We start from the raw sequence: 12,060 nt of genomic DNA on the forward strand, positions 1-12,060 counted from the left end.
TATCTCTTCTACACACTTTGTGGACATAGACTATCCCAGTCCTCTTGTTCTTAGACTCTAGTCTCTATCCTTGTAGCTCTACTGAAACTATTCTCTCCAAAGTCTTTCAATGCTTTACCCAGCTCTTGTTCTCTGTAGCTTTCAAATTATTGACCATTTGCTCCTCCTTGAATATTTGTCTTTCTTTGAATCCACTAGTATCGTACACTCTTGGTTCTCCTCCTATCTTCAACCTTGCTGTGTTCTTCCTTCTTTCCCAAATGCACTGATTTTTCTTTCAATTTATTGCATGTCGCCATGAGTCGAGCAATGTTAGAGCAACTGTGTTTACAAAAGTGACTAAGAAAGAAAATATCCCAGCTATCTTGGAGCTGTGTGCTGTGGAAAGAGAGAGAAAATGAACTAGGAAACATGCAAATAATATAATTTTAAATGGTAGTTAAATCTTACGGAAAAAAAATAATAAAGCAATGATGTATAGAGTAACTGGATCAGGGAGAGCTATTTACCTGGTGTGGTCAGGAATGTTCTCTCTTAAAGAGAGGCTGTCCTACAAAGACCAGAGTAAGAGGAATCCTGGAAGAAGAAAGAACAAGTGGAAAGCCCAGACACAAAAGTGATGAATCTGGTAAGAATAGTTTCCAAATTGTGTTGGCTAGCTGATTTGGCCCATGATCCCCTTTCCCATCATCTAGTTCAGTGCTCAAAGATATCTGTTAATTTCAATTGCCTCATGATTTTCAAAGTACTTCTGTGCTTATGCTACAATAATATATAATTTTCAAGTTGTATATTATTGCCTTTAATTTAAAGAATAACTTTTTATTTACCAGCACGGGTTCATCTGACACATATTTTACACCTGAAACCAAGTCATTGTGTTTGAGGCTAGTGCTTGTAGTATAATAAACCAACAAATATAAAGAAGTATATTACTTATGTGGAAAAATTAAATGGGGAAGAAAGTCTACAACAGGTCATACAATCGCTTTTACCTATCTTCATGGTCAATTTTTATCTCTGCATAGCTAATCTGATTGATTGCTGCCTCATCAATTAGGATGTCTGAAAATTCGAAGTTAATAATACTGTGAACAGTTCAGTAGTATCAGTGAGGTGAAGCCTCTTTGTATTATATTTAGAATGTGATTTAAATAATGTGAAAAAACAATCCTTGCTTTTTTTGTCTTTAGCAGTTCTCTGGGTTATAGGTAATGAATCTGAAGCAGTTATGCATTGGTAAAGGCAGTATGATTTAAAAGAGTACACTATTAGGCCCTGGTGTCAAAGAAAAAAAATGACATCTGCTTTGTAGGTTTTCTGTGGTACAGAAGGAGAGAAACCCTGCCCATCATTATATGCAAAAGAACATTATCCAGTGTGTGTAATGCCCATATGAGTGTTTAGAAGTTAATGGGGATTTAACTGTATTCCATATTTTAGTACAGTAGTGGTATAATACTTTTGGAACACTATCCCATGTTAAGTATATATACATGTCACCGTTTTAAATAATTTTTAAGAATTATAACCAAATCTTAAATAAGTGTGTATATAGATTTTTATATGTTTTAAGTTAATATTATATATAATCAGATGTTTATATTAATTTTAGAAAAGAAAATGTGAGCATTTCATTCTTATTATTTAACTTCTTTTTCTCAAGAAGAGCAATATTTAAATGAAACTACAATTCATTTGCTTTTAACGTCTATATACAAGACAAGATATGTGTTAGTGAATCCTCTTAGTATATAAATACATGTGTATTAATATTTGCAGAATTTTAAAATATGTATACTTTGTGTTTCTGTTTAAAAAATAATGAAAACAACCTGGGGATTTATAAATATTTCTGAAGAAAGTCCCTGTATCTTATAGCCAAATTAGTTCTGAGTTTGGTATTTGTTCCTTATAGCCTAACTAGGGAGAGGACCATTAGCTTTCACGGAGCTTTGGAACCTTGGGGTTTTGCCTTTGGAAATTAAATATTTAATATTGCTTTGTCTAGGCTGGCTTTGACCAGACTCCTTCCTTCCTTCCAAGGCGATGTCAAAATTCACAGAAGAGCAACAACTCACACTGTCTATTGAAATCAAACCTGACTCCTCGCCCCTCCCTTCTCCCACATTTGCCCTTGGGATTGTGACATCATTACCATCTCAGAACCCCTGGGGTTGTTGTTCATGTTAAAATGAAGTGAGATTAGGGTTCTAAGAGAGCAGTCAAATATTTGAGTACTAATCATGCCTGGGTGTCTGTTATTACTTTTGAGGCAGTGAGATTCTTTTGACTTCAAGAATTACACTGCAAGCATTTAATGTGAATGTGGACAGAAAAGAATACAATTAGGTGAATCACAGAGACAATCTGCTCTTTAGAGCATTCTTTGAAATGAAAGATGCATCTATTTAAAGGTTATCTGGCATATGAAAGGGACATTTATCCCCCAAGGAGAGAGGGGAACTACTTAAAAGGAATAAGACTTTTATTAATATTTTTCAATCAGATGTTGCAATCTCTTTATCCTTTTTCCTTTTGTAATTTTCATGTTGGCCTATGTAAGTGCTTTGTCCATGTAATACTCACCCTTTCTAGGAAAGTCATCAGATGGGACGAGTTTATTGAAAAAGAAACAGAATTAAAAATTCAATGACAAATGTTCCGATAGTGTCTGTTTAGAGCTTATCTTCTCAATGTCAGTGCTTTCTGGTTATTGGTTGGGGACTTTTGGGATTGGTTCCTTGATGCTCAGGTGGATGAAGTCAGCATCATGAAGTGGCCTTACTTTAATTCTGGGGGTTTCTGGTGGTTGCTGGTATTTAAGCATTGTGGATATTTTTTTCACTGTAACATTCAAAAAGTGATGCATTTCTGTGATTGAAGTATTTAAATTGGAAAAGACAGAATAGCTCAATCAGACAAAATGAAGAGGTTGTTATTGTGTCTTCTCCCAAAAGATGACCAATGGAAAAACAATGACTTTGTATCGTATTTTGGTAGATTTTATAATCTATTACAGTAAACAACATTTAAATAAGCTTAATTACAATATACCATATATTTGGGAGAAAAAAATCACACATAAAGTGATGACTAAATATGAAATCAGAATAGCTTAAATACTAATTTTTTAATCTCTAAAATTAAAGAAATGTTATATGACCTGAAAGTCCTTTTCCAGCTTTACAACCTTATACGTTCAATAATATGAGAGAAAAAAGACGTTAATGATGTGAGTGGAATTTACCTAAATATAAAATATGAACTTGAACCAATGGCACATATATGCTTTTTTAATGCAATGTCAAAAATTGTGATGTTTTGTCAGCAGAAGAATCAATTCACTTATATATTAGAGAGAAAATTTCAGAGATTTAAGAAAATTTATTTTAACATATTTCTATCATGCTTTCTGCCAAAAGTACAATGTGATTCAAAAGCATTCATTTGGATAATTAAAATTCTTTCTGCTAGAATAATCTGATATTAACGTTTGATGCCTTTTTGATCCCACTTGCCCCTAAAAATAAAGTACGTATCACGATTACTACTTCTTATTTTGCCAATTTTATGAAGAATACTTAATGGCTTAAAATTTTCTAAATAGTTTCCTTTTAAAATTAAAATGAAGTTTAATGAAAAAAATTTTGTTGAAGAACATGTACTGTATTTCTAAATATTTGCTTTTAATTATAGCTTCCGCCATATTTACTATTCGATTTTCTTTTATAGAGACATATTTCATTTAGTAGACTAAAAGTACTTTTCTTTTGCTCATTATGATTATATTTTTCACTTCTTTCTAAAGAAAATTTGTTTATCTCTGGGCCTTTTTAGGCAAACAGGCTACCTTGTTTGTCAACAAGTATTTTCTGCCACTGTGTGTTCAGTCAGCACTATGTGCAATGCAGAACTATCCTAGTGACATGGACCTTTACTCAGGAATACTCCTGTTTTCTTTCTACCTGCAGATAGAGGAAGTAGCTGATATCCTGAAAAGTTCATAATTTTCCTAGTGTCCCCCCAAATATATAGTTTTTGATGACATTTTTACATATCTCTAATAACTTTAGGAAATGTTGATATTTCTGATGAAAATGGGCTACTAATCCCTACCCAGCTAGAACAGGGAAAATGAGAGCTGAATGGCTGTGTTGAGGGAAACTGTATAACATAACTTTACATAGCAGCCCAGGCTTCACATGAAATTGTAAACAAACAAACCAAAAATGAACACCAGGCTGTAGTAATTTTAAATTTAAGCTACAATCTTATTTCAAATTTTCTTTGATTTTTCTTTTTGTCTCATGATTAGCTGAGAAGTCAGAGATGATTGGCAGGTGTAACAATTCAAATGAAAATATTTCAGAAACTCCACAAAAGCATCTCTTGATAAAACTCATCTGTTTTGATGAGTGAGTACATAAAATGCTTCTATTTTTATACAGAAATCTCTGTACTTTGTACATATTTGATCACTGGTGCATCAGCTGGCATTTTGTAAACAGTTCTATTCACCGAACTTTTTACTGGTTGTCAAAGATAGTAATAGTAAAATATCAAAGGCTGGATGAGGTGAAGTATTTTAAAAGTTCTAAGTACTTATAAGTCAAATTTTAACTATGTAACACCCTCTAAGTCTGGTGAAATAGAAGCATTTGTGAAAATTACACTTTTTTGGGGGATGGTACTAACAGAATAATGATCTCATATTTCTGTTTCTAGTTTTGACTCAAACCATAAAGTGCACAAATCAAAAACTAAAATAATTATAGTAAGGAAATAGACAAATGTTATTTTTTATTTTCTTGTTTCCTTTAAATTCAGTTTGTGCTACTTAATGATAACAGTACTTTCAATGCAACTTTACATTTTAAATGAACTTCTATAGTTCATTTATCTGACAAGAATAGTACGAATAAATAAGAACAATAATCACTATCCATTTGTTCATTAAAATAGAGGTAAATTATTACGGATCCCACATGACAGAGGAGAAAATTGGGGTACAGACAAGTTAAGTCAGGTGGCAGGCTTACACAGGAAATAAATAGTGGCTAAGCTATTATAAAAACATCAATCTTCTGACCTCTAATTCAGAGCTTTCCACAACTGCAGTATGATTAATCAATACCAGGAAGCAAACTAAGTATCAAGAAAGGATCATCCATTTGTATCAGTCTTTCCTTTATGTGTTTGGAATCTAAAATACCAAGTCATAAGGAATCAAAAGTCAGAAACCTTGACTATTTTAGTGACTTTTGAACAGTCTTTTTTATTATCAGGAGATTTGATAATAAACACAGACATTTACCAAGCCCAAATATGTGAAGCACTTTGTAGATATTTTGCTAACATGTGGAAAATAAGCTCTTTTAACAACTTACTTTGATTTACTTTTATTTTTATACTAAGAGAGGACCCAGATATGTGCTGAAATACGTATTGCCTTATGGATTGCAGTTGGCAGGGGTTGTTAGTGTTAAAGATTCACACATTTCAAGTAAGATTGGCTACATTTATATTTATGTCAGGAGACGAAATAATATATTCTAAGAATTTAAAGTGTTACCAAAAGGCAAAACATGGCATTTGGCTAAAGAGATAGCAATATTCTTCCCTGTTGAGGTTCTTTTCTCTAAGGCTTAGTTTTCTAACCAACGTTTTGGCAAGCAAACATTCTTCTTTTGCATCGTATAGTCTTCTTTCACATCTTTGAATGAAAAGAAAAGATAATTATATAGCTAAAGCAATTTAAATCTAAGGTGTGGGAAGGTATTTAGCAGAAAAGCTGACACTCCTTCCATGCTATTGTTATCCAGAATATACTCTCTTTTGAAGTTTACTGAAATACTTTCTCCAGTGTGTTGAAATTTCCTTTGCATCCAGCTCTGCTATAGATACAACATCATGACAACAGTGACATGACTTGTTTACAAGAGGGTGGTATAAACAGCAAATGTTCTTCCGTAAGACAGCTTTCTTGTTGAACTTCAACAGAAAAGGGAGAAGAAACGTGGGAGAGAGAACGGAAGGGGGTAATCTTGAACATGTAGAGTCACATCAAAGGCAGAGGAGAGAGTGGCTGATAGTGTCTTTTGCCTTTTTTTTTTTTTTTAATTAATTAATTTATTTTTATTTTTGGCTGTGTTGGGTCTTCGTTTCTGTGCGAGGGCTTTCTCTAGTTGCGGCAAGCGGGGGCCGCTCTTCATCGTGGTGCGCGGGCCTCTTACTATCATGGCCTCTCTTGTTGCGGAGCACAGGCTCCAGACGCGCAGGCTCAGTAGTTGTGGCTCACGGGCCCAGTTGCTCCGCGGCATGTGGGATCTTCCCAGACCAGGGCTCGAACCCGTGTCCCCTGCATTAGCAGGCAGATTCTCAACCACTGCGCCACCAGGGAAGCCCTTGCCTTCTTTTTATATGTAAGGAAGGACCTTCAAATTGTATATGGTCCTCAATGTGGAAGGTTATATATGGCCTATTATAGTGTGCCTTAATATTGCAAGATATTACCTGGTTTGAAATTAATTAAATGAAAGATATCAAACAAGGGAAAACAGAGGAAGATAGAGATAGAGAGAGAAAGAGATAGAGATGACAGAGAGAAAGATAGAGAAACAGGGAGAGAATTAGAACCCTAATACCTGCTCCAACCTGCGTTAGTCAGCTTTCTGCCTAGGATGTTGCAACAGAAACTCTCTGAAGGAATTTTAGTTATAGGAAAGCCTTTCCCATCTTTATGATCTTGTGTTAACCTTATTTTTTTTCCTAGAAATAATGATGGTTTGCATAACGCATTTCAGATTAAACCTGATCATATTGCAAAATATTAATTTGCTTTTTGCAAGAGAGATAGAATTAAATAAAAATAAGCTAAATTTTAGGACTTTGAACCATCTTTTGGATCATGATTGCTAACTGCACCCTGATACTGATTAAAGACCTACATGATTATTATTATTATTCCTAGGACCAGGGAAGCCTTAGATGTATCTGTGGGAACACAATGATCTGGAGGGAGGGGGCTCTGCCAGAGCTCCCTGGAGCTGGGAATGGAAGGTGGGTCACTTCCTTAGATATTAGGAAAAATCATCTGGGTAAAATTGAGTGAATATTCTGGGTACAGTGTCATGGATTTGCTAGTCAAGTCTCGTCAGATTCCTTGGGACATACATTTGTGCTTTGTGAAATTGTGGAATCATTGAAGGTGCGTAGTACATGTTTTTTTTTGTCATTAACATACACGACCTTGAACCCCAGTACTGTCACTTCTTGGCAGGCAGGTGGCCTTGCACAAGTGATTTAAACTCTCTGAATCTCTGATTTCTGATATATAACACTGGGCTAGTATTGCCTCCTTTATGGGAATGTTTTAACATTAAATGATGCATTAAAAGTACTTTAGTTACTGTTAATCCCAAGGCTGGTTATCATTGTTACAAGGAATGAGTCATAGAGATGTCCCGAGAATTGTCCTCAAAGCCTGGTCCCTACACTCTAGCTTAAAGCTTCTTGAAGATAAAGATCAGATTCAGACACTCTGTTGTGTTTTTTATAGTACAGAATATACACGTATTGGGACTTGAAGATTGGGTTGCTTCTTGGGATCAATTATCCAGATTTCTTGGAGTCATGGTAGCAAAACAATGAAGAAACAATAGTGATTGTATCATTATGATGTGTGCAATTGGTCATGCTTTTTCTTTTTGACATTTATTGAATCCCTGATGTGTGTAATGCCTCAGGCTAGATGCTGTAGGTTATGTAAGGATGCCTAGGAGCTCCTTGGAGAAGAAATACATTTCTAGTGGAGGAAATGAATTAACACGTGAGGCAGAATAAATAAATAAATGAATTAAGTGCTAAATAGATGAACAAGGCACATATTGTGGTTACTTACAATGGTATGGGGGAAGAGGGTGTATGTCAGGAAAAGATGGTGAAAATCAAAGTAGGATTGTAATAGTTTGAGAGACAGAAATACAGATAGGAAAATGTACAGCATGCACAAAGGCAGGGATCCATAAATATCACTGGGTATGTCTAAGGAAATGTTAGTAGATGTGTGGGGTATGCTAAAATATAGAGTGAGAAATCTTCTGTAAATCTTTTTTTCTTTTTTGCCTATTTCCGGATATTGATGGAGATATTTTTGGGAAATTCCAGCTTAAGTACATGTGAACAAATGAATGGCTAATTTTTATAAAAAAATAACAGATCTTTGTACTAATTTTACTCAGATTATGGTAACAAATATTATATTTCCATTTTGATTTCAAATGATGAAGATGATGGCTAAAAATAAAATGAACCAAGTTTTATGCATGTTGCATTTTAACAAGTTGGATGTCTCATTGGAATGCACTGCCTTCTTGCTCCACATTTATTTTTGGAATTTAATAAGGCGCCTGTCATATCTGCCTCAAGGCTAAAAAACATCATGGGGGAGAAATCCAAAGTACTGTCACGTTTGAGTGACATGGAGCCAATTTTATTTTATTTCCTTTTCATGGTGGGGGGTGGTGGTGGCTGAAATTAGCCAGCCTGACTTCTGAAAAGGCATCGCTATACCATCTGTTCTAAAGGCCTTGTGCTGGTTAGCTGGTGATGACGTTGCCCAGTGACATTTGTCAGGTGGATTTGACTCAGAAAACCAGTAGAGGATTTTCATTAAAAAATTAAATCTGTGCATTTTACTGCAAATCTCATTCTCATGATAGATGCTGGTAGAGCGCCACGTATCTCCAGAAGTGGGTCTCATTGCCTGAGAAACTTGGGAAGGTAATAACTTCTTTATTTCTTCTTTGTGCTCCCAGAGCACATAATTAACATACTGACTCATTTAGCTCAACTCTCCATAGGATGAGGCTGTGTGAATACAATGGAGACTTCAGAGAAACTTTGGCAAACAAGCCTGGTTTCTGATTCTCATCCAGGGTGAGGGGGAAAAGTCTGCCATTTGCAGCTTCTTTCTTTCAAGCTGATGTTTAGTACAATGTGACTTTTTAAAATAGAATCATTTTTTTTTCAAACATCTAAAACTTTGTTGCTAGAATAGCAAACTTCATAAAGACACCTTTTGAAAGTACATAGAAAATGACAAGCAAAATAAACAGAAAACTGCGACCAAAGAAAAGCAAAGATTGCTAGGATTTAAATGGAACCATAATATTTTAAAGAATTTTAAGACCAGATATCACAGACTGATCTTGCTATTGCTGAATTATTTATAAAATTGGAAATTGTAGTTAGCTGAAGGATCTGTCTGAGGCATAAAAATAAATTGTGTACCTTTATATAGGTATGTGGTTATAATAACTAGAATAAGCATTCACTGCTAATGGTAATGTTTGCCAATTTAGTCTGAGTTAAGGTCTGTTTTTTTAATAGTTGCCATGGGGAACTAAGTTAGTTAAATAATGTGAACTTAAAACAAGTAAACATAGTACTATGCCAATTAATATGTACTATGAACAAAGTCAAGAATTTGTAGCTGGTCAGCTCTTCTTACCTTATTACTTGGAATTTCCTGACTCTTAGGTAAAAGGAAAAGAAATAGTCTAAACCACTTTTTAATGAGTTTTTGGCTTCTTGGGCACAAAGAGAGATCCATGAGCTCTTCCCTGAATCCCAGAAGACCCCTGAGCTAGGATCAAGAATTGAGTTTGGCTTTAAAGTATCTAGTATATATATAGGTGTGTGTTGGGTGCGTAAGTAAGGGAGGAGGGGACCATTGTAGACAAGTTTAACGCTGAGATTGTGTGGCTACACTCACACTAATTCCAGCTATATAGGTTGGATCAATCCTCAGTTGAATGGAAGATAATTTAGTGGTAAGGCCAGATCTAAACCATTAGGTATTGAGCCACCATGTAAAAAAATAAATGTGAAATACAAGATAGCAGAATGAACTCAGCCCCACGTGGAAGATGCTGCACACTTTAGCATTCTCAAGGAAACGTGAATCACGAGACGTCAACTATCTTTTGACGTGTTGGCACTCAACATTTTATTTTTCTTTCTGTTGGAACTCCAAGGCAATATTGCATAGACTCCCTAAAATATTCTGAAAGCCATCAAGAAAGCACTTTAGCACTATTTTGGTAAACAATGAATTTAATTTAAATAACTTCATTCCTTGGAGAGAATCTGCCTCTTGATTATAGCTGGACTTCTTATTTTACACAACCTGTCTCTGAGGCATAATTTTTCAGTCAAAGAAACAGGAAGATTTATTGGCTGTTTGATTTGAATGTCTAGCTGGTTCCCAAACATTGCTTAACTGATCACTGATAACTGGTGCTGAAAGTTGAATGGGGGTGGGGCGAACTATGTATTTTCAACTTAATGAGAGATTTAAGGTAAATATTAATGAAGAAAAAACAAGGGGGCGCTTTTTAAAGTATTTCACTCTTAATAAACAGTTGCATTTATTATTTTAGTGGTGATCTGCCGAGAGAGGAATCTTTCTGAATAGCTTGAAGCCTTTAGTCCATGTCTCTACTTATAGATTCCAAGCTTAGAACTGCTTTATTTAACGTAAATGGATCACTAATGATATTTGCTGTGGGACTGTGTAATGCTTCTCCCATAAGCAGCTCGGAATAGCTCCCAAGCTTTGAGTCTAGTCTTTATTCCTGGAGCTGGCAAGAGTAGGTTGTCATGGAGCTAAGGGAGAAATCAGTAGACTCTTATTTATGTTTTAGGTGAGAGGATACTGCCTTTCTTCGGTAAAATTTTAGAATTAGGCTGTACTACTGCAGGGCCGTTAGTCTGAGTGCTCAACGGAGTACTCTGTACTTGGGGGCTCAGTTAGGTTTGTTGAGAGTGATGAGAGTAACTCCATATTCACATCCCCAATACGAGGCCCATTGTCACCCTTCAGTTATCCTCTCACAAATGCATGGGCTTCTCTTCTCTTCAGTAAGAATAATGGTGCTACTTATAGAGTATTTCCCCTACAACCCCAAATTCTGAGTGATAGAATCATTTTCCTTGACAGAAAGGCACAATGTTGCTGACTTTGCAAATGTATGTGCGCTCTCTTTTTTCTTTGAATTTTAATATTTTTTCACTATTTCTCTTAGCATTTCAAAGCATCCAGCTGATCTGGATTTGAATCCCAGATCTGCTTCTTACCAACTGTTTGATGTTAAGCAAGTAAAATTATGTTGTTAAATTAGTAATAACACTTCCTTAAATTTTTGTCAGAGAAAAATTACTCAGTAAAATGAGTTCGGGAGATCATTTCATATAAGTGTTCTGGAACTTGAGTCCACCAGTTTTATTCTCATAAGTGTAAGGATTCTTTATCAAAAAAGTTTTTAATTTGGGTTTTTTTATTCCATTGATAACTGAAAAAAAAAACACTAAAATGCTTTTTCTGGGTTACCTGGAAACCACCTATGACAAAACATTCCTGCTGTGACTTCTGTGTCTAATTTTTTACAATTGCTTTTGTTCCAGATGATAGTTCTTTAATGTGTGTGATCTAGAGGGAAATAATCAAAGTTTTACAGGTATGTGAGGCATCAGGGAAAAACAAAAACTGTAAGACAACATAGTAAGAACAAAGTGTTTGCAGGTGTTTGAATAGAAAAGGATAAGTGGTATTCACGTGGCCCCTGACAGTCATCCTCAAATTAATATTGCAAGTGACATTTAGTTTCAGCTGCATAATATCATCTATCAAATTAAAATTAGGTTGTTAATCTAAATTTTAGAAGTTGCATAGGTTTACACTTACAAATTTTACAGTTGCCCTAGGACATAAACTTATGAAACTTAAACCTAATTTTATATTTGTGAATTCATATGTATATTTAAGTAATATAAAACAAATAATTATTAATATTAGAAGTCAAAGAGAATGTTTCTTTTAAAAAAATATTAGTATAATCAAAATTGATTATACTAATCAAATTTGAGGATAGCTACCATATATGATGGTGATGATGGTGATGATGGTGATGATGTTGATGATGATAGCTAGGACCTAGATCCATAACCACAGAAAACTGAGAGCTGGCTATAAAGTTCCAAAGTTTTAGAGTTGTT

The 12,060-nt window shown here is 34.8% G+C and overlaps 1 protein-coding gene across 12 annotated transcripts in view; it reads left to right on the forward strand.

Moving 5' to 3' along the window:
- The window catches only part of ROBO2 (roundabout guidance receptor 2), a 1,241,430-nt gene that overhangs the window by 854,525 nt on the left and 374,845 nt on the right, over window positions 1-12,060 (forward strand). The window lies entirely within an intron of this gene.

Source organism: Balaenoptera borealis (assembly GCF_965194805.1).
Source record: "Balaenoptera borealis genome assembly, chromosome: 5".
Lineage (NCBI taxonomy): Eukaryota > Metazoa > Chordata > Mammalia > Artiodactyla > Balaenopteridae > Balaenoptera > Balaenoptera borealis.